The 23,964-nt window shown below is 46.7% G+C and overlaps 1 protein-coding gene across 2 annotated transcripts in view; it reads left to right on the top strand.

Annotated features, from left to right (window-relative positions):
* The first annotated feature begins 316 nt into the window (after positions 1 to 316).
* The window catches only part of KDM4B (lysine demethylase 4B), a 609,325-nt gene continuing 585,677 nt past the window's right edge, over positions 317 to 23,964 (top strand). The window contains exon 1 of one of the 2 annotated variants that reach the window (XM_040322534.1): positions 317 to 457. The gene's annotated coding sequence lies outside the window, so the exon portion shown is untranslated. The remainder of the gene's footprint in view (positions 458 to 23,964) is intronic. The other variant, XM_040322533.1, reaches the window with a different exon arrangement.

Raw genomic sequence — 23,964 nt, 5'->3', positions numbered from 1 at the left:
TTGTTCATATTGTATTATGTGCTCAACCAACAGCTTTTGTCACGACAGTATGTTTGGTTTGGCATATGTTGGCACACGCTGGGCATGAATAACTAAGAAATGCATCGCCCTATAATAGAAAAGGGACAGGCTTGAGCCATGATAATTCCAGCATGAGTCGATACAAGAAAGGCAGAGTGCAAGCATTTATCTTCTTGTTTAGCTCCTGCAGCCCCCCTCGTCACGTTACAGGAAGGATAGACGGGTGTTATTTGCTGACATCAATTGTTAGCAGCCAATGAAACCTCGCCCTCCATTCTCCAATGACCCTGATCCGGAGCTCAGCCAATGTGCACGTCTGGTGGGCGGTACCGGGGAAGGATGCGGCCTGTGTGGGCTTCCAGGCGTTTTGACGGCGGAAGTAAATGAGATCTGGGAATCGGATTTGGAGGCGAAGAGGAGTACCTTAGGATAAAACGTACGTAAAAAGCGAATAGCTTGTGTATGGTTCTGAACGAGAAGAGTACTAGTCACCGGATAGGTGCGCCCACCTTTTAGTTAGAACGCTAACGCGTTTTCTATTATCTATCCATTGGCGGCGCCGTGGTTATTAACATGTTATTCGGGTTCGTGAAGAAATGAATTGGGGGGGCTAAATGTCTGCGCTTTAAAATGGACTGATTGGTGTGTTGAGCCTGCTGACAAGGCTAAAGAAGGAAATTCATAGACCCCCTTTGTTGCCTTAGGCACTATGAGAGTATCTGTTTATCATCAGGTTTGGTTTTGAATGGAAAGATGTAAATTGCGGAATGAACATTTCCTGGTGTATGTATTTTAGGCCACATTTACGCTTAAGCATTTCAGGAACGTGGGCAAAGATGCAGCAAACAAATACTGCAAAATATGCCTCGCACTTGCAGTGCCATTGGATTGTACACCCTGTTGAAGTGTCAGCCCCAGAAGGATTTACTCTCTTAAAGTGGAGGTTCACCCAAAAAATCAATTTGTAACATTAGATTGAGGCTAATTACAGGAAGCAGAATCGATGCGGTACTTACCGTTTTAGAGATCGATGTTCTCCGTGGCTTCCGGGTATGGGCTGCGGGACTGGGTGTTCCTATTTGATTGACAGCCTTCCGACGGTCGCATGCAGCGCGTCACCAGTTTCCGAAAGTAGCCGAACGTTGGTGCACAGGCGCTGTATAGAGCCGCACCGACGTTCGGCAACTCGTGACGCGCTGTATGCGACCATACCCGGAAGCGGCGGAGAACCTCTATCTCTAAAACGGTAAGCACTGCATTGATTTAAAAAAAAACACCCGATTCTGCTTCACGTAATTAGTCTCAATCTAATGTTAAAAAATGTTTTTCGGGTGAACCCCCGCTTTAATGACCAGGCCATTTTTTTTTTTTTGCGATACGGCACTGTGTCACTTTTGACAATTGTGCTGTCATGCGACACTGTACACAAACAACCCCCCCCCCCCCCCAAATAGCTTTCCTTTGGTGGTGTTTGATCACCTCCTGCGGTTTTTATTTTTTGTGCTATAATCAATAAAAGCAGACAATTCTTCCTCAGTTTAGGCCAATATGTATTATTTTTCATATTTTTGGTAAAAAGAATCGCAATAAGCGTATATTAATTGGAAAGTTATAGCGTCTACAAAATAGGGGATATTTTTTATGGCTTTTTTTTTTTTTACTAGTGATGGAGGTGATCAGCAATTTTTAGCGGGACTACAACATTGCGGCAGACAGGTTGGACACCTTTTTTGGGACCAGTGACAATTATTACAGTGATCAGAGCTAAAAATGTACAGCTATTCGTGCAGCCGAGCCAACTTGCCACAGTAGAACTGTGGCGGCTGGTTGGCAAGGGGTTAATGTCCATCATGCCATAAGAACATACCTAAAACATTTAATATAAACACAAAAGGATTGTGGAAAAGTTTTAGGCCTCATGCACTCTGGACATTTTTACCGTTGCTTTTAGGGGCGTCTGGTGCGTGTTTTTTTTTGCCTCTAAACACCTTTCCATGTTAGCCCATTTAGTGGCAGGAGCTTTTAAAGGCAGGAACAAATCCCATTGCTAGTGTGCTCAGGAGCAGCTGTAAGGCTGCATTCACATTACAGCATTTTGAAACACGGGCGGATCTGCCCATGATTTGACAGCGCTGAGGTGTGAATGACAAATCGCGGGACTCGCATTCGAGATACCGTTTATTTAAATGACACCTCAAATTGCGGTGTGGGTCTGCTGCTATTGTCGTGCAATAAAATGTGCTACGATTGTGGAAATCTGCATCCTGGGACGCATGTTGCCTAAAAATGGTTCAGGAGCTAATTTTGGGCGACATTCGTCCCGTGATTGCAGCACATTTTATGGCACGACAATCGCGGCAATCCCACACTGCGGTTTGAGGTGTCATTCAAATGGTATCTTGAATGCGAGTCCCGCGTTTTCACATCTCAGCACTGTCAAATTGTGGGAAGATTTAAAACGCTGTAGTCTTGGAGCAGGAAAACCACTTGACAGTCCTAAACACTAGGGGCCGGATTCAGAAAGAGATGCGACGGCGTATCTCCTGATACGCCGTTGTATCTCTGAGTTCGGCCGGTCGTATCTATGCGACTGATTCAGAGAATCAGTTACGCATAGATATCCCTAAGATCCGCCAGGTGTAAGTGTCTTACACCGTCGGATCTTAGGCTGCAATTTCAGGCTGGCCGCTAGGTGGCGCTTCCGTATGTTTTACGTGAGGAATATGCAAATTATGATTTACGCCGATTCAGAAACGAACGACCGCCCGGCGCTTTTTTTTTTACGTTGTTTGCGTTCGGCTTTTTCCGGCATATAGTTGCCCCTGCTATATGAGGGGTAGCTAATGTTAAGTATGGCCGTCGTTCCCGCGCCGAGTTTTGAATTTTTTACGTTGTTCGCGTAAGTCGTTTGCGAATACGGCTGGACGTAATTTACGTTCACGTCAAAACCAATGACGTCCTTGCGAAGTCATTTAGAGCAATGCACACTGGGATATTTTACGGACGGCGCATGCGCCGTTCAACTAAAACGTAAAAAACGCGGGGTCAACACAAATTTGAATAAAACACGCCCCCTACATCCCCATTTGAATTACGCGGCCTTGCGCCGCAACACATACGTTATGCCGCCGTAACTAAGGGCGCAAGTTCTTGAATAAAGAACTTGCGCCCAAAGTTAGAGCCGCGTAACGTATCTCAGATACGTTACGCTGGGCGGACAGATACGCCAATGTATCTGAATCCAGCCCTAGTGCTTTAGCATTAAATTATTTCAGTTTGCAGAATAATTAATTTAATCGGGCAGAATAAATAATTTAACGCCCAAGAGCTGGATGCCTGTGAAAGCGTTAGCCACTTTTATAAGAATCGGGCATTTTTTTTCTGCCAAAATGCTGCTGGTTTCTAGGAGCGTTAAAAAAAAAAAAAAAAAATCCTGTGTGTACGAGGCCTTATTGGATTTAAAGTGGAAGTAAACCCATCTTAAAGTGGAACTTTTGTCAGAAAATGAAGTCCTGCTAGATCACCTCCAAGCTGGCCCCTGTTGCATGTATAGCTATGAAAAACTTAAAAAAAATATGTGCCTATACTGTTTAAAATCCAGTAATGCGCTGTTTTACCCTGCTTTGCACATGATCGGTTGCTCTCCATTTTTAGGCATTGCCAAGTTTGTAGAGGCCGATCTGCTGACAGCCATAAATTAAACCATTCTATAATTTACTGCCAAGGAAGCTGCTTCTGTTTGATCCGTAACTGCCATGGTGCTGCACATGTAATCAGTCATGACACCAGCCTTTTGATGGTTTGACAGTTTGGTTGAGGACACAAGCAAATGTGACAGTTAGCAATTAGGGATGGGCTCAGGTGTGTTTGAATCCTTGTCCCAACCCACTTGGGGAAACTTGCCAGGAAGCCTTCTCTACACACCGCCAATCATAGGCAGTGAGGCATTTCTCGGCCCACAGCTGCACATACACACGCCCTGACTAGGCTGCTCATGATTGGCGGTGTGCAGTGATGGCTGGGACTAAGATCTGAACACGCCTGAGCCCAATTTGCAATAAAAAAAAAAAAAACTCTTCACGATTTGAATCAAGTTTTATTTTCTGATTGACACCGCGCCGGGCAGGAGTTTTTAGGCGAGGTCGTGGCTTCGGCCTAGTCCGCCGCGATCCTGGGAAAAGGCAGCGGCTTCGGCTTAGTCCGCGGCGTCCAGCTTCAGCCTAGTCCTATGGGAAAAAATAAATAAATAAATTGATTTGGTCAAAATCTGAATCGATTTGACCTCCCAACTCGATTCAAGATTCAAATCGATTTTTTTTTCCAGTCCTATATGGAATGTATGTTCCTTGCTAAAGAATATTTTTTTTTTTTCCAAGAAGGTATGGGCAAAGTTCTGCTTTAACAGTTTAAAAAAACATTTACATTCCTGTCACATTGGTTGTGCTCTCAACTAAACTGTCAAACCATCCAATAACTGGTGTCATAACTGATCACATGTGCAGTTGACATCGTAGCAGTTGAAGATTAAACAGTGGCCAAGATGGCAGCTTCCTTAGCTGAAAATGATAGGAGGGTTTAATTCCACTTTAAATCAATTTTAATAAAAAAAAAGATCTAACATTTGAGGCTCTGTTCACATCTAGGCATACGGGGGCCGACATTTGCGGTAAAAACACACAAATAGAATCACAGGATGCCCATCGCTCACAAGAAGCTCCTGTATTTCTTTTGGGCTACAGGCGTCCTGCGATTCTGTACGTGCATTTTTACAGCGATTGTCGCTCAACAAATTGCGAAAAAATCGTGTTACTTTTGGGGTGCTATTAAAATCAACAGGCAACGTCCCGTGGGGTCCCCCCCCCCCAGGTCTATACCAGGCCCTTGGGTCTGGTATAGATTCAGAGGGGATTCCCCCACACCAAAATAAAAATAAATGGCGAGGGTGGTCCCCCCAAAATCCATACCAGACCCTTATCCACGCATGCAGCCTGGCAGATCAGGAAAGGGACCGCGCATGCAGCCTGGCAGATCAGGAAAGGGACGAGTGAGGCCCCCCCCCCGAACCATACCAAGCCGCATGCCCTTAACATGGGGGGATGGGTGTTTTGGGGCAGGGAGGCTCTGCGCCTCCCCACCCCTAAGCACCTTGCCTCCATGTTGATGGGGACAAGGGCCTCTTCCCGACATCCCTTGCCCGGTGGTTGCTGGGGGCTTATCGGAATCTGGAAGCCCCCTTTAAGGGGCCCCCCAGATCTCAGCCCCTCCATGTGAATTAGTATCTATTCACCAAAAAAAGTAGTGTAGTGTTAAATACAGTAGATAGTTTTTGACAAGTCTTTTTATTAAAAAATATCTTCTTCATCCTCCGGTCTTCTCCTTCACCCCCTGCTTCTTCTTTCGCTCTTCTTCTGTCTTCTTTGTCCGGTGTTCTTCCTCTGCCGCCGCCGACCTTCCTCTGATGCTGCTTCCCGCTGATCTGTCGGCGACGATGTCCTGAACATCTTAAATAACGATGGGGGCGTGGCAATCGGATTATGTCATCCGGAGGCCACTCCCCTTGTGACATCACCTCCTACTCAGAGAGGTTAGATAAAAATACCTCCTTAATAGGGGGATGTGATGATTGTTGATTAACCACTTGATGACCGCCCGCCCGCCCATGCCTGCTTCTGGGTTAAGGGCACGCGCATGCCCCCCACTCTGCAGACACCTGCAGGGATTGTAGACAGCGGGAGTCTGTCAGCAAGTCCCAGCCAGTGATTTATGGGCAGGACCTTCTGGTCCGCCGTGTCCAATCACAGCCCAGAGCCCTGTGTTGACGATCAAAACAGGGCTCTGTACAGAGGGAACAATCTTTCTATTTCTTATCCCTGCTTGGCAGGGATAAGAAGCAAATATCTAAGTAAAATCAGTACTCATTACACATTGTTAGGCCCACATTTAAACCAATTGCCCTAGATGTTAACCCCTTCCCAGCCAGTGTCCTTAGTACAGTGACAGTGGATAGTATTATCACTGTATTAGTCTCAGTCAGATCCTACTCAGCTAGTGTCAGAATGCCATCCGCACTATCGCATTCCCATTATAAGTCGCTGATCACTGCCATTAGTAATACACACACACACACACTTGTAGACGCTATAACTTTCACGCAAATCAACATACACTTATTGGGATTGATTTTACCAAAGGCATGTTGCAGAATACATTTTGGCCAACTGATTTTTTTTTTTTTAATTGGATATGATTTATAGCAGAAAGTAAACATATTGTTTTTGTTTTTCAAACTTTTAGGCTTTACCCCCTTCATGACCAGGCCATTTTTTTTTTTTTGCTATTTAGCATTGCGCGATTTTAACTGGCAATTGTGCGGTCATGCAACGCTGTATCCAAGGGAACTTTATATCCTCCTTTTTTTTTTATTTTTTATTTTTTTTATTTTTTTCTTGCTAGAAAGAGAAAAAAAATATAAAACTAGAACCCCCAAACATAATATCTATCTATCTAATCTTTTTTTTTTTTTTTTTAGCAGAGGCCCTAGAGAATAAGATATTTATGAAAAAAAACACAGCAAGGGCATCCTTACTAGCAGAAAAAATTCCAGTAGCGCAGAATGAGAGATTCTCTCTACCTTTCATCACAACCTTTTCTGCACAGCACTTTAGTGTGAAGAAACTCATACAGAAGCACTGGCATATTTTAACAACAGACCAGGTTTTAGCGCCTATTCTCCCAGCGCAACCGAGTGTGATCTTTAAGGGGGCATCTACGATTAGGAGTCGCATTGCACCCAGCGTACAGGACCCTCCAAGGGCTGCCAGGACTTTTTTAGAAAACCTTACTGGCTACTATAAGTGCAAACGCTGTCAAGTCTGTTCTCTGAACAGCTGTAGGGATAGGAAGTTGTGTGCTTTTCAATCTTCAGCAACTCAACAAACGTTTGACATTGAGCCCTTTATCACCTGCCCTACAAAAGGGGTCATATACCTCATTCAGTGCCCTTGCGGGCTTCAGTACATTGGCCGTACGAAGAGGGCATTATCTGTCGGGCTTAATGAACATATCGCCAAAATTAGGAGTGGGTACGACAAGCACTCTGTCTCAAGGCACTATGATTTGAAGCATAATAGGAACAGATCTAAGACCCTGTTTGTTGGGATCGATAAATTTCGTCCCCATTGGAGGGGTAGTAATCTTGTCCGGGATATCTCCAGACAGGAAATGGCGTGGATCCACCGCGTCAAAACCTACACGCCATTTGGGCTAAATATAGACACAGATATTAATGCCTTCATTAACAATTCTTAGCACTCCCCTCTCTGTCTTAACTACTTAACCCCCGGACCATATTGCTGCCCAAAGACCAGAGTACTTTTTGCGATTCGGGACTGCGTCGCTTTAACAGACAATTGCGCGGTCGTGCGACGTGGCTCCCAAACAAAATTGGCGTCCTTTTTTCCCCACAAATAGAGCTTTCTTTTGGTGGTATTTGATCACCTCTGTGGTTTTTAGTTTTTGCGCTATAAACAAAAATAGAGAGACAATTTTGAAAAAAATGAATATTTTTTACATTTTGCTATAATAAATATCCCCCAAAAATATATAAAAAAACATTTATTTTCCTCAGTTTAGGCCGATACGTTTTCTTCTACATATTTTTCGTAAAAAAAAATCGCAATAAGCGTTTATTGATTGCTTTGCGCAAAAGTTATAGCGTTTACAAAATAGGGGGTATTTTTATGTCATTTTTATTATATTTTTTTTACTAGTAATGGCGGCGATCAGCGATTTTTTTTTTTTTTTGGTATTGCGACATTATGGCGGACACTTCGGACACTTTTGACACATTTTTGGGACCATTGGCATTTTTTATAGCGATCAGTGCTATAAAAATGCATTGGATTACTATAAAAATGCCACTGGCAGTGAAGGGGTTAACACTAGGGGGCGGGGAAGGGGTTAAGTATGCCTGGGTGTGTTCTTACTGTGGGGGGGGGGTGGCCTCACTAGGGGAAACACTGATCCTCGGTTCATACATTGTATGAACCGAAGATCAGCATTTCCCCTGCTGACAGGACCGGGAGCTGTGTGTTTACACACACAGCTCCCGGTCCCCGCTCTGTAACGAGCGATCGCGTGTGCCTGGCGGCGATCGCGCCCGCCGGGCACACGCACGGGAGTCGGGGGCTAGCGGGGGGCGCGCCCCTAGTGGCGGCTGGGAGAGAGGACGTTATACTACGTGCTCTCGCCCAGCCGAGCCAACTTGCCGACGTAGAACGGCGGTGGGCGGTCGGCTAGTGGTTAATCCTGATGTGGCGAGAAATATACATTTTAATTAGTGTTTTCACTTATTTATCAAGTTACTTGGACATGGTGTAATATTACTTCCTGCAACGTTGTTATTGCACAGTGCCTTTGGGAAATTTGCAGAGCTCATGTATTAATGGTTGCTTGAAATACATCAATTTGTTTATACATATAATTTTAAATACGTTTTAAATTTTATGTAATACAGGGTCATTATTACAGGGAGTGCAGAATTATTAGGCAAATTAGTATTTTGACCACATCATCCTCTTTATGCATGTTGTCTTACTCCAAGCTGTATAGGCTCGAAAGCCTACTACCAATTAAGCATATTAGGTGATGTGCATCTCTGTAATGAGAAGGGGTGTGGTCTAATGACATCAACACCCTATATCAGGTGTGCATAATTATTAGTCAACTTCCTTTCCTTTGGCAAAATGGGTCAAAAGAAGGACTTGACAGGCTCAGAAAAGTCAAAAATAGTGAGATATCTTGCAGAGGGATGCAGCACTCTTAAAATTGCAAAGCTTCTGAAGCGTGATCATCGAACAATCAAGCGTTTCATTCAAAATAGTCAACAGGGTCGCAAGAAGCGTGTGGAAAAACCAAGGCGCAAAATAACTGCCCATGAACTGAGAAAAGTCAAGCGTGCAGCTGCCAAGATGCCACTTGCCACCAGTTTGGCCGTATTTCAGAGCTGCAACATCACTGGAGTGCCCAAAAGCACAAGGTGTGCAATACTCAGAGACATGGCCAAGGTAAGAAAGGCTGAAAGACGACGACCACTGAACAAGACACACAAGCTGAAACGTCAAGACTGGGCCAAGAAATATTTCAAGACTGATTTTTCTAAGGTTTTATGGACTGATGAAATGAGAGTGAGTCTTGATGGGCCAGATGGATGGGCCCGTGGCTGGATTGGTAAAGGGCCGAGAGCTCCAGTCCGACTCAGACGCCAGCAAGGTGGAGGTGGAGTACTGGTTTGGGCTGGTATCATCAAAGATGAGCTTGTGGGGCCTTTTCGGGTTGAGGATGGAGTCAAGCTCAACTCCCAGTCCTACTGCCTGTTTCTGGAAGACACTTTCTTCAAGCAGTGGTACAGGAAGAAGTCTGCATCCTTCAAGAAAAACATGATTTTCATGCAGGACAATGCTCCATCACACGCGTACAAGTACTCCACAGCGTGGCTGGCAAGAAAGGGTATAAAAGAAGAAAAACTAATGACATGGCCTCCTTGTTCACCTGATCTGAACCCCATTGAGAACCTGTGGTCCATCATCAAATGTAAGATTTACAAGGAGGGAAAACAGTACACCTCTCTGAACAGTGTCTGGGAGGCTGTGGTTGCTGCTGCACGCAATGTTGATGGTGAACAGATCAAAACACTGACAGAATCCATGGATGGCAGGCTTTTGAGTGTCCATGCAAAGAAAGGTGGCTATATTGGTCACTGATTTGTTTTTGTTTTGTTTTTGAATGTCAGAAATGTATATTTGTGAATGTTGAGATGTTATATTGGTTTCACTGGTAAAAATAAATAATTGAAATGGGTATATATTTTTTTTTTGTTAAAGCGGTAGTTCACCCACAATCCCATGATGTTACCATCGAGACAGGCATTGTAGCGCGAGCTACAGTATGCCTGTCCCGATTTTTTTAACCCCGTACTCACCTCGTAGTCGTCCATCGTAGATTCCGGCTCCCGCGGGGAATGGGCGTGCCTATGGAGAGGGAGGATGATTGACGGCCGGCCCTGGCACGTCACTCTCCCCGAAGACAGCCGGAGTAGGTCTCGGCTCTTCACGGCGCGTGCGCACAGGCTATGCGCACGCGTCGTGAAGACCAAGCCTATTTCGGCTATTTCCGGAGAAGCGTGACGCGCCAGAGCCGGCCGTCAATCATCCTCCGTCTCCAGAGGCACGCCCATTCCCCGGTATCTTCGATGGACGACTACAAGGTGAGTATGGGGGGAAAAAATTCGGGACAGGCATACTGTAGCTCGCGCTACAGTGCCTGATTTAAAGGTAAAAGAAAAAAATTTTTTTTTTTTTACTGTCGATAGGGTGAACCCCCGCTTTAAGTTGCCTAATAATTATGCACAGTAATAGTCACCTGCACACACAGATATCACCCTAAAATAGCTAAAACTAAAAACAAACTAAAAACTACTTCCAAAAATATTCAGCTTTGATATTAATGAGTTTTTTGGGTTCATTGAAAACATGGTTGTTGTTCAATAATAAAATTAATCCTCAAAAATACAACTTGCCTAATAATTCTGCACTCCCTGTATGTTTTTTGCCATTAGCATTGTAATCATGTTTTGGTGACTTTCCATAAATGATCCATGTATATATTTTAATGTTTGCACATTATTTTTTTTTTTTTTTATGCATAATAGTCTTTTATTAAATTTATTTTTGTAAAGTGGGGACCTAAGCGAACGTTCCGGGGTTATACCTGGTTCCTTTCTATTAATTATCTAGAAGCGAGGTTTGCTCACGTCTCTACTTTTGGCCCATTGTGCCTCCTTTAGTCAGGCACCATCGGCCAATCAGTGTGCTCAGCGTGGTTTCTTTCCCCCATCTCATATGGAGGCTTGACCCGCACTGGGACGCATCTGAACGGGCCATTCGGTGATTGGCTTTTAGCTGGCGTGTTTCCACGCCGACGCCTGACGTCGGCGTGCGCGATGACGTCATGCGGAAGTACCGCTCGTGCGCTCCACAGCGGTGCTTTATCGGCGCCTACTGCTGACATACGGGGGTGCATTTTTTACACCCCGAAGTGCCAGTCGTTTGGTCCAGCAGCCTTTTACTGGATCAGGCCCGATTTAATTTGTTTTGAGCTGGTTTCAGCCCACGCTGCGCACTATAGCACTGTGTTCCATCAGCAGCTCAGGTCGAGGCTTGGTCTGAGCTGTTTGTGTGCATGTGCGCCCGTGGTGCTGTTTTGTCCCTCCCAGGGACTGTTATTTAAGGGGGGTTGATTTGGTGTGTCACCCGTGCCCCAGAGGAAGCGATTTATCGCGAAACCGGTCGGGCGGAACGAGTGCTGCATCGGATCACCCCCCCGCTACTTGCACGACTTCTTTACCATTTTGGACGGGTTATATTGGACAGCTTCCGGCCGGGGGTCCAATCAGACATGCCCTATAACACTGTTTAAATGTAAGTGTGTTTTTGACTTTTTAAAAATAAACGTATCATTGGTTTTACACTATTGCGGTTCCCATATGTCTTTCCATGGTACCTGATAAATCGAGTTTGACAAGCACCAGGAATGAGATAAGGACTGGTCTCCAGCTCAGCCTACCTGCACTCCGATTACCATTGGTTTATCCTTGACATGCTTTCTGTGGTCTTCTTTTGGTTAACCTTTTCCCCACCGCGCCATAGCGATTTTACTGCTACAGCGCGGTTGAGTTATTCCGGGACGACGTCCCTGGGACGTCCTCCCAGAATGCTTCACTCGCGCGCCCCCTGGGGCGCGCTCCCGGAATCATCTCCGGCGCTTCACAGATCGCGGTAAATCGCCGCTGATAGCGGCGGTTTACCACGTGATCGCTCTGTCAAATGACGGAGCGATCACTTGTAAACAAACCGGCGTCATGTAATGACGCCGGTTCCTCCTTCTCCTCTCTGTACCGATCGGTACAGTGTGAGAGGAGGGGGGAAGCGGGTGTCAGCAGCAGCTGCTGTGGGCTGGATCTGTGACTATTGCAGTCACAGATCCAGCCATCCATCCCTGCGCAATACTCTGCAATATCACCCCTACTATGTGCAATACCCCCCATACTCTGCAATACCCCCCCATACTCTGCAATACCCCCCCCGCACTCTGCAATACCCCCCCCGCACTCTGCAATACCCCCCCCCCCGCACTCTGCAATACCCCCCCCGCACTCTGCAATACCCCCCCCCGCACTCTGCAATACCCCCCCCCCCGCACTCTGCAATACCCCCCCCCCCACACTCTGCAATACCCCCCCCCCCCACACTCTGCAATACCCCCCCCCACACTCTGCAATACCCCCCACACTCTGCAATTTTTACAGAATTTTCGGTCTTTTTTCTTTTATAGTGCAAAAAATAAAAACCGCAGAGGTGATCAAATACCACCAAAAGAAAGCTTTATTTGTGTGATAAAAAGGACAACAATTTCAGACGGGTACAATGTTGTATGACTGAGTTATTGTCATTCAAATTGTGAGAGCACGGAAAGCTGAAAATTGGTCTGGTTAGGAAGGGGGTTTAAGTGCCCAGTGGTCAAGAGGTTAAGAGACCGCGGGACATCCGGTAAGAGGCTTAATTTGCTCTCGGTGGCGGATCACTGCTTCTGGATAGTCACTTTAAAACCTTGGACTTTTATTTATGGATTAATTGGTTTCCCCTTTTTCACTACACGGGTGAACAGGAATTTTGCCGTTCCCTTAAGGACTTAATTTCTTTTTATTATTTTTCCCTCACATATGGACATTGATTTGTATTATGTGGTTTGGGATTTCACTTTGTATTAATTTATTTAGCGCATCTTGTTTTTTTTCCTATGTTACCACTGTTCCACTACACACAGTAAGGTGCAGCTTTAATTGTTCACATTAGTACTCTTTAGGAGTACCTTTGTATTGTACTTGTATTTTATTAGCGCATTTGCTCCCCAATTCTTTTTCCAATAAGATATTTATGTCCCAGGATATTTGTGCAGCGGTATTTCAAATGTAATTTTTGTTTGTGAAAAAATGCACTTTTTAATGAATTTTAGGTCTGGAGCTAGAATTATTGCTCTCAATCTGACTTTTGCATTTACATTTTTTTTTTCTTTTTACATTGTGTCTTTATATATATATATATATATATATATATATATATTTTTGTATCACTCTTATTGATATCACAGGATGAACACCCTTTGTGATAGCATGGGCTGTGACAAATCCCCTTTTATGTCATATGATCAAAATGATCAAACTGAGATCGGTTTGATCAGATTATTATTATACAAGATTTATATAGCGCCAACAGTTTGCGCACTGCTTTACAAAGGAAGACAATACAGCAAAATACAATTCAGAGGGCCCTGCACCTGTAAGCTTACAATCGAATAGGGAGGGGCTGGTAAAACAAAAAGTAGTAACTGTGAGGGATGAACTGATGAGAGAAATAGAAGATCTGGTTGTTGGCTGAAGGCAGGGTAGGCCTGCCTGAAGAGATGAGTTTTCAGAGATCGCCTAAAAGTGGATAGAGTAGGAGATAACTGTACAGAACAGGGTAGTGAGTTTCAGAGGATGCAAGAGTCTCTGGAGAAGTCCTGGAGATGAGCATAGGAGCAAGAGGTCATGGGAGGAGCGGAAAGGATGGTTCGGGTGAAATGTGGAGATAAGCTTGGTGGTGTAGCTCTGGGCAGAGTTGTAAAATGGCTTTGAATGTTATGGTTAGTTTTTTGAATTTTATTTGTTGGGCAATGGAAAGCCAGTGCAGAGATTGGCAGAGGGGGATGGCAGACACTGCCCGGTTGGTAAGGTGTACGACTCATGATGGAATGAAGAGGGGATGGCCTATGGAGAGGTAGGCCAATAAGGAGGGAGTTACAATAGTCAAGGCAAGAGATAACAAGGGAGTGAATAAGTTGCTTAGTGGCTTCAACAGTTAGAAAGGAGCATATTTTAGAGATGCTACAGAGGTGAAGTCTGCAAGATTTTAACAGTGATTGGATTTGGGGCTGAATTACAGGTCAGAGTTCAGGATTACACCTGGCATGAGGGGGGGGGGACTGATGGTTGTATTTTGGATCTTGATGGAGAAGCCAGGGTAGGGGGCACGGGCAAAAGGAAAAATTATGAGCTTGGTTTTAGAAAAGATTTGAAGAAGTGGCGTGACATCCCATGCTGACATGGGATGTCAGTTAAAATAAAACAAGAGGAGCAGAAAGATTTGTGTATCATCGGCATAGAGATGGTACTGCAAGCCATGGAAGTTTAATTGACAGAGGGAAGAGGTGTAAATGGAGAAGAGGCAGGGCCTGAGGACAGAACCTTGAGGTACCCTTACAGAAAGAGGAAGTGGAGAGGAGGAAACAGAGTTATAGATGACACTAAAGCAGGGCTCGACAAAATCCGGGCGCCAGGTCGCAATTGCGAAAATAAATTGTGACATGGCGCCTGCGCCCGCCAGTAATTGAGGCAGCGGCTTTGCAGCCTCAATTACCGGCCGTCACGGGCCCGCCGTGATCACGTGGGGGAGGTGGGACGCCCGTCTTCGGACGACCGCCCGCCCACCGGCCCGCCCAGAAGCAAACAGCCTCAGGTTTAAACTGGAAGGTTTTCTGTTTGCAGATGGGACACAGGAGAGCGGTATCTCCTATAGTTACTTTGTAAGCAGGTGACTGGCGTGGACTCAGCAGGGAGCAGCTCTCCAAAAGTGAAGACTCTCCTTAACCCCGAACACATTGTTCCTCAGCAGGTTGTATTCTATATCAGTCTTTGTAGCTCCGCAACAGTGACCAGCCCATTGGGTGTCCCTGTAGCAGTCCTTGAATGTAAGGGCATGGCTTCCAAGGGATCAGGGACGGCTGAGACTGCAAAAAATGCTAAAAAGCAAAGAGGCCCCCCGTCGGGCCCGGAGGATCTCGGCCAGACCTCTATGGCGCCATTGTTCCCCGAGACACCAGAGTTTGGTCTTCAGGTTGAGCCATTAGGGTCACTGGGGGCTCCAGCCGCTCCAGCCCAGGCGCCCCCTGTTTGTTACAGAGGAGGCATTGGCTTCTACCCTTGGGGGGTTAGAACAAAGGTTGACGGCATTAATTGCGGCCGCTCTGCCGGTGAAGAAACAGGCTAGGTCCCCCTCTCCCGGAGTGCAATCTCTAGAGAGGGATGAATACTCCTCTGATGAGGGTGAGGGCCAGGAAGGTGAGGATCTAGAGGCAGTGTCTGAAGATTCAACTCTAGAAGAACCTTTCTCAGCCACTCAAGCTGAGAGGCTTTGGATCCAGTCCTTAACGGATATGGTGTGTCCGGGCTTTTAGGCTACCTCGGCCTGTACCGGCAGTGAGCGCAGTCTCTTCCTTGGGATCCTTAAAGGCTCCACAATCGGGGTCGGTTTTTCCGATCCATCCCCTGTTAGAGAATCTGATGTATCAAGATTGGGGTCGCCCGGATAAGCTTTATGTTCCTCCTAAGAGATTTGCGGTTCTCTATCCGATGAAAGAGAGTTTCACTAAGAAGTGGATGGTCCCCGCAGTAGATGCGGTGGTATCATGCGTTAATAAAAGCCTTACCTGCCATGTGGAGAATGTCCAAATGTTTAAAGACACAGACACAGCGGACAAGCGGTTGGAAACTTTGCTAAAAGCATCCTTTACCACGGCGGGGGCAATAATCCAGCCAGCTATTGCAGCTATAGGGGTCTGCCAGGCTTTAAAGGACCAGACAAGACAGGTCCTAAGGGATATTCCGGCCCAACAGGCTCAGGACTTGGCTGACCTCCCAAGAGCCCTATGCTTTGCTGTGGATGCTATCCAGGATTCCATCAAACGGGTTTCTCGGCTCTCGCTAGCATTAGTTCATATGCGGAGGCTCTTGTGGCTAAAAAATTGGTCAGCCGAGACACCCTGCAAGAAACTCCTAGCAGGGTTTCCCTTTCATAACGAAAGGTTGTTTGGCGAGGATCTGGATAAGTATATCCAAAAGATCTCAAGTGGAAAGAGTACCTTGTTGCCGGTAAAGAAGAGGGTTCGGGGCCCCACGTTCAAACACCCTCCCTCTCCTACCCCAGGGGCTTCAACGTCTCTCCAGTATCGACGGCCGCCAGGTCGATCGGGCGGGGGGAATAAACCGCAGGGGCAGGCTCCAGGTAACAGGAGACCATGGACCCGTAAGCTGAGCAAGCTGGCCCCTAAGGCATCCCTTTGAAGGGGCGCCCCCACTCTCTCGGGTGGGGGGAAGGCTCCAGTTTTTTTCGGAGGTCTGGAAAGAGAAGGTCCCCGACAAATGGGTCCTCTCTGCAATCTCTTCAGGTTACCGATTGGAGTTCCGCGGGTTCCCCCCTCCTCGTTTTCTGGTCTCAAATATGCCAAGACATAGGAACGAAGCGCTCTCTCCTGGCAGACCTAGATCGGCTTCTAGACCAGGGGGTGATCGTGGAGGTACCAGTGCAAGATCTAGGCCTTTCTTTTCATCATCCCCAAGCCAAATGGCGACGTCAGGCCAATATTGGACCTGAAGGGCCTGAATCGTTATTTGAACATCCGGACTTTTCGGATGGACTCTGTCTGGTCCGTGGCTGCGACGGTACAGGGCAAGGACTTCCTAGCATCCATCGACATAAGGGATGCATACCTCCACGTTCCGATTTTTCCAGGTCATCACAAATACCTACGCTTTGCAGTAGGTCACCGTCATTTCCAGTTCGTGGCCCTCCCCTTCGGGTTTACAAAAATGTTGGCACCCCTATTGGCCAACTTAAGGACCCAGGGATTCTCTGTGTTAGCATATCTGGATGATCTCTTGTTAATAGATCATTCAGCCCTCGGTTTAAGGAGAGCAGTGCGCATAATGCTTCAGTATCTCCAGTCACTCGGCTGGGTCATAAACGAGTGCAAGTCTGCCTTACAGCCAACAAGGCAGTTGGAGTATCTCGGCATGTTCGATACCGAGAGCCGAAAGATCTTCCTACCACAACCAAAGATAAACGCTATAAGGGAGTTGATTCGGTTGGTCCTAAGCAATGGGAGACCATCCATTCGCCTCAAGGCGGTACCCTACTCACAGTTCCATACAAGGAAACTGCAGGCAGCCATCCTCACGGCTTGGAACAAGAAACCTCAAGCACTGGACTACCCCATGTGTCTCTCGCCTCTAGTCCGGCAGAGTCTTTGTTGGTGGATGACTCCCCAAAATCTCCAGAAAGGAAGAGTCTTCAGCCCGGTCGTTAGGCTGGCGTCCGTCATTACTATCTTCCAAACGGGCTGGGGAACCTAGCCCAGCAGGGAAGGTGGTCAGTGTCAGAGGGCTCTCTGCCCATCAACCAATTGGAGATCCGGGCAATCCGGTTGGCTCTGAGAGCTTGGACAGCAGAGCTACGAGGGTGTCCAGTCAGAGTTCAATCGGACAACGCCACGACCGTGGCATACATAAACCATCAAGGGGGCACGAGAAGCCGGTCAGCCCAGAGGGAGGTCGATCAGATCCTCACATGGGCAGAAACGCATGTGCCTTGCATTTCTGCAATATTTATCCCCGGAGTCGAGAATTGGCAGGCGGATTATCTCAGCCGCCAACAGATCTCTCCAGGGGAATGGTGCCTCCATCCTCAGGTATTCAGAGAGATTTGCAGCAGGTGGGGGACACCGGATGTAGATCTTTTGGCATCCAGGTTCAATGCGAAGATAGACAGATTTGTGTCCCGGACAAGGGACCCGTTGGCATGCCAGATGGATGCACTGGTGTGCCCATGGGACCAGTTCTCCTTAATCTACGCCTTCCCACCTGTGTGTCTCTTACCCAGGCTCCTTCGCAGGATTTGGATAGAAGGCAAACCGGTAATCCTGATAGCTCCGGCATGGCCCAGAAGAGCGTGGTTCACGCTAATCGTAAGGATGGCAATAGGGGATCCATGGCCCCTTCCTCTGCGACCAGACCTGTCTCAGGGTCCGATATTCCACCCTTCCTTACGGTCGCTAAGTTTGACGGCTTGGCGACTGAATCCTATATCTTAGGAAAGACAGGGCTCTCTAAGCCGGTAATCGCCACTCTGATTAATTCCAGAAAGCCTGTGTCTAGATTGATCTATTACATGGTCTGGAGGGCTTGCGTAGCCTGGTGTGAGGCTAAAGGGTGACACCCTCGTAAGTTTTTGGTTGGAAGAATTCTGTAATTTCTTCAACTGGGTGTTGACATGAAGTTAGCAGTCGGCTCCATTAAGGGGCAAATTTCAGCTTTGTGCTATTTCAGAGACCTTTAGCTACCCACTCTCTGGTTAAGTCTTATCTACAGGGGGTCTTACGGGTTGATCCCCCCCCCCCCAATCAGAACCCCCTTGTGTCCCTGGGACCTAAACCTAGTCCTCTCGGCCTTACAGAAACGGCCTTTTGAACCTTTGAGGGAGATTCCCTTTGTTTTACTATCCAGGAAGCTAGTGTTCCTGGTAGCCATGGCTTCAGCCAGAAGAGTTTCAGAGTTGGCCGCTCTTTCTTGTCGGGAACCATATTTGGTCATCCACAAGGATAAAGTTGTGTTACGGCCTCATCCATCCTTCCTCCCGAAGGTGGTATCAGGGTTTCATTTAAACCATGATCTTATCCTCCCTTCCTTTTTTCCAAATTCGAGTTCGGGGAAGGAGAGGTTACTACATTCTCTGGATGTGGTAAGGGCGGTCAAGGTCTATCTTAGGGCCACTGCCCACATCCGCAAAACTGATGTCTTATTTGTCCTGCCAGAAGGGCCAGGTGGCGTCTAAGGCCACTATTGCCAGATGGATTCGGCAGACAATCTTGCAGCCCTATGGATTGAAGGGAATGAATCCCCCAGTATCAATAAAGGCTCACTCTACCAGGGCAGTGGGCGCTTCTTGGGCTGTGCATCAAGTCTCCATGGCTCAAGTCTGTAGGGTGGCGACCTGGTCGTCAGTCCACACATTTTCAAAATGTTACCAGTTGGACGTTGGAGGGCGCGCGGACATAGCCTTTGGGCAGGCGGTTCTGCAGGCTGCAGTCTAGATCTCTGCGTCCGGGGGCGCCTATACGTTTGATTATCCTGTTTTACTGGTTTCCCTCCCCTCATTTTGGCATTGCTATGGGACATCCCACATAGTTATTACTATGCCGCTCTGTGTCCCGTGCTGTACGATAAAGAAAAAGGGATTTTTAATAACGGCTTACCTGTAAAATCCTTTTCTTGTAGTACATCACGGGACACAGAGCTCCCGCCCCTCTTGGGAATATTAGAACCTGTATTGCTTGCTACAAAACTGAGGTACTCCCTGTGTGGGAGGGGTTATATAGGGAGGGAACTTCCTGTCTTTGATTGTCAGTGTCCATCACCTGAAGGTAGTCTCTATAACCCACATAGTTATTACTATGCCGCTCTGTGTCCTGTGATGTACTACAAGAAAAGGATTTTACAGGTAAGCTGTTATTAAAAATCCCTTTTTTTTTTTTTTTTTTTTCAGTTCTTTATAACAGACAGAGGGCAGACATTTGATAGATAAGGATACATGCAGGAGGCATGTATAGCCTTATAGATCAGCACTATGGCAGTAGTTTTTAGAAAGGATGAGAGTGGGTTTACATCCACTTTAATGCATAAGATGCATTCAGGTGAAAAAAACACGAGCCATTACAACTCCCCTTAAGGTTTGACCTCATATTATATTTTAGTAAATCTGAAGGAAAACATTACAGAAAATTGGATAGTGTGTATCCAGCTTTGGGGTCAGATTTTTCCACCACAATGTCGCAGTCCTGTTAAAAATAACTGATTGCCGCCACTAGTAAAAACCATAATTTTATTTTTATTTTTTTAATGTAGTCTAAGAATCTTGCAAGCTACCACGAATGACTTTACTTTAAAGACTTGATCTTCAGCTGCTGGCACTGGTCACAACCCATACGCTCATGCAATAAATGTGTATAAATGCCACGCTAAACTAGTGCTCATTAATAAAACCCATATAAATGAGGGTAATGGAATATTATGTGTGTTCCTCAGGGGGATATGAGCATGCAAATCTTTGGCTGGAACCCTGGAATGGTTTGTGATTGGATATACTTTCCAATGAACCAGATACTGTAGACAACGACCCCGCCTTCTAGAATCCAGACTCTTAGGCCTCGTACACACGACAGAGTTTCTCGGCAGAATTCAGCGAGAAACTCGGTCAGAGCCGGATTCTGCCGAGAAACTCTGTCGTCTGTACACTTTCGGCCCGATGGAGCCGCCGAGGAACTCGTCGAGAAAATAGAGAACATGTTCTCTATTTTCTCGTTGTTCTATGGGAGAACTCGGCCCGCCGAGCTCCTCGGCGGCTTCAGGGCTGAACTCGCCGTGTTTGGCACGTCGAGTTCCTCGGCCGTGTGTACGAGGCCTTAGAGATTTCAAACTCCTGTTGTCTATCAACAAGGACAGAAGGAGGTAGCTGTTGAGTTCTGTAGTAACGATTGAAAATTGCTTTTTTGAGGAGAGAAACATGGAACATATCTGGAGAGAAGACGGCAATTTTTTTATTTTTTTGAAAATTTCTGTTTATTGAAAATTTTGAGCATAACAAAACAAAATATACAGTTCTTGGCACAACACCAAGCTTACCTACCGGTCAACATGACCATGTATATAGAACCGTACAGAACATTACAACATAACACCTGCCCTCCCACCCCCCCCCTCTACTCAGTTCCCTTCCCCCATCAAACCAAATCCTAGGTCACATTGAAAAAAGACCTCCACTTCCCAAATGCAGGTCCCACATTGGTATCACCGATGCACCCGGACTGAATAAGACAATTACATAGTACAGGAATCTTCAGAGTTCACACATCGTTCCTCGCTACCCAACTGTCAGGTCAGATTCATACCAGGCCCTCCATACTTTTTCGAATTTCCCCACACACCCCCGAGACAAGTACGTTTCCTTATAATATGGAAGCATAGCATTCACCAGTCCTTTCCAGAAAGCTATCTCCGGGGCCCCGGACTCCTCCACTTAAGCAAAATGGCTTTCTTCCCATAGAACAGTAGGATAGGATACTATGTAACGTCCTGTGAGCCCTAGACGGGACCACCTCCTCCACCAAGCCCAGCAAAGATACACTAATTTCCTGCGGGACAGGTACCCCCAGTACCCCTGCTATACAGGACGTGACCCCAGTCCAAAACTGCTGGATCTGGGGGCAGCCCCAAAACACATGATGCGTGTCCGCTGGAGCAAACGTACACCTCCAACATTCAGGGGGCACTGACGGGTAAATCGACGCCAACCTGGCAGGGGTATAATACACCCTGTGTAGGAATTTGAACTGAATCAGCTGGTCCCTAGCCGCCACCAGATATTTAAATGAACGGTCCCACATGTCATCCCACTCCTCCCCCTGTATTCCTGGAACCTCAGCCGCCCACCGCTCTCTGCACTTAAGTAATGCCTTGGGACTGGTTTTAAATAGCTCTTTATAAGTCACTGACAATGTCCTGGGCAAGTCTTCTGTCATAAGTAAGTCCTCCAATCTAGAAGGGAAGAATTCAACCGTCTGCGTCTCAAACTGCGTCTGAAATGCATGCCTCAGTCTCAAATATCGGAAAAATTGTGAGTTAGGAAGGTCATGTTTGGCCTTTAATTGATCAAACGTCAAAAGTACCCCGTCTCGTGCAACATCCTTAAGCAGTTTAACCCCTTTAGATGCCTACCCTGCAGCGTCATCAAATTTATAAAACTGTTGGAGCTTCGGGTTCATCCACAGGGGAGTTAAAGGGGAAACCCCTTTGTAGCTTGGACAAGCCAATTTCTCTACCTCCTCCCAAGCCTTAACAGTAGCCTTCATAGAATCTGTCAAGGGGAGATCTCTACCCGTACCCCGATGGATAGCCAAACGGAGGGACTCATAAGAGCCGAGATGAGCTGCCTCTAGTATAGTAGCCGAATCTCCCTTGTCTGAGCTCAACCATCTATGTATGAAAACCAACTGCCCAGCCAAGTAGTACTTGCGCCAGTCAGGTAGCGCCAGCCCCCCCTGACCCCATGGTTCCTGCAAGACCCTCAGCCCCACCCTAGGCATTTTAGGTGCCCAGAGAAATGAGCTGGTGATACTATCCAATTTCCGAAAGAAGGACTTCGGTATCCAGACCGGAGCATTCCTCAGAAAATATAAAATAACCGGGAGAATCTTCATATTTAGGAGGTTAATCCTGCCAATCAGACAAGCTTCTGCCAAGTCTGCGCTTTTTGTTTGAAAAACGTCAAAAGGGGCAACAAGTTGAGAGACATGTAATCCATCACGCTCGCCGTTACCTTCACCCCCAGATAAGTTATCTGTGTAACCCATTTAAGTGGTAAGTTTGGATTCGCCTTTGCACTAGCTCCTTCATCCGAAGGCAGTATGGACGATTTGCCCCAGTTAACTTTTAACCCGGAGTAGGTAGTAAACTTGTTCATAATACCCAGAGCAGTGTCCAATGACTCCCCCGGGTCTCTTAAAAACGGCAAAAGATCATCCGCGTATAATGCCAGGCCCTCATCTATGCTACCCACCCTAATTGCCTTTACGTCCTCTGACGCCCTCAGTGCCACTGCGAGAGGCTCCATCATGAGGGCAAACAAAAAGGGTGACAAAGAGCACCCCTGCCTAGTGCCCCTCCCTATCGAAAAATACTCAGAAGTAGAACCCCCCATACGAATGGCTGTCCTAGGTGTTCTGTACAATAGTGCAATCCACTGCCTGAATGACTGACCAAAGCCCATGAACTCAAGAACTGTATGCATAAAATGCCAGTCCACTGAGTCAAAGGCCTTTTCTATATCAATAGAAACAATTACCCTGCAGGACGAATCCAAGTTAGGAAGCTGTAGGTGTGTAAAAAGTCTTCTCAGGTTAGTATCTGTGGACTTACCCGGCATAAATCCCGTCTGGTCCACATCTACCAGGGAGGAAATAACCAGCGCCAGTCTCTTCGCTAATACTTTCGTCAGAATCTTAAGGTCCATATTAAGTAAGGCAATGGGTCTATACGACGAACAATCTAGCGGATCCTTACCTGGCTTAAGCAATAGGATAATATAGGCATCAAGCATTGATGCTGGAAGCACTTTTTTCTGCAGGCAGCACTCAAATAAGGTCGTGAGCCTGGGGGCCAATTGGTCAGCATATGACTTGTAGAAGTCTGCCGGGAATCCATCCGGACCCGGCACTTTATTAGGCGGGAAGGCAAAAATCGCCGACATCACCTCCTTATTTGTAATTTGAGCATCTAAGGCCGCACAGTCTTCCTCAGACAACTTAGGAAGGGACAAATTTCCCAGCAAATCACTCAGGGCCGCATTGTCATACGTCGGTATTGGGGCGTACAGGGCTGAAAAATATGCCTGGAACGCGGCTAAAACTTCCGTTGGGTCCCCGACTAGGTCACCACTTTGCCCCCTCACAACTGAAATATGCTCAATATGATTTTGGTCTGATTTTGGTCTGCCACCAACCTAGCCAGTAATTTCCCGTTCTTATCCCCCTCGGAAAACGATGAATTTGCTCTATGTTTAGCTTCCGTATGCGCAAGATCATTACAGTGCATAGAAAGTCTACGTCTAGCATCCAATAAGGCAGCATAGGAGGCGTCGGTTCGATCAGCAGCATGCACAGTCGCACATTCCCTTTCTTTATCCTGCAGCCCCTGAATGTCCGCGTTTTGATCAACTCTCACCCTCTCAATAGCCGTGATAGATTCTCCCCGTATCACTGCCTTAAAAGCATCCCATACAGTCGTCGGGTCAGCCGAGTCCACGTTCAAGGCCCAATAGTTATTAACTGCTTTAAGCAAATGTGTAGAGACCTGATCCTCCTGCAACCAACCCGGGGACAGTCTCCAACTCCGCGCCGCCCCAACTGCCGGGAAGAGCAAGGAGACGGAGAGCGGGTTATGATCTGATAGCCCTCCTGACA

Source organism: Rana temporaria, chromosome 1, assembly GCF_905171775.1.
Source record: "Rana temporaria chromosome 1, aRanTem1.1, whole genome shotgun sequence".
NCBI lineage: Eukaryota > Metazoa > Chordata > Amphibia > Anura > Ranidae > Rana > Rana temporaria.
The sequence above is the reverse complement of the archived record's forward strand: the minus strand, read 5'-3'. Positions and strand labels throughout refer to the sequence as shown.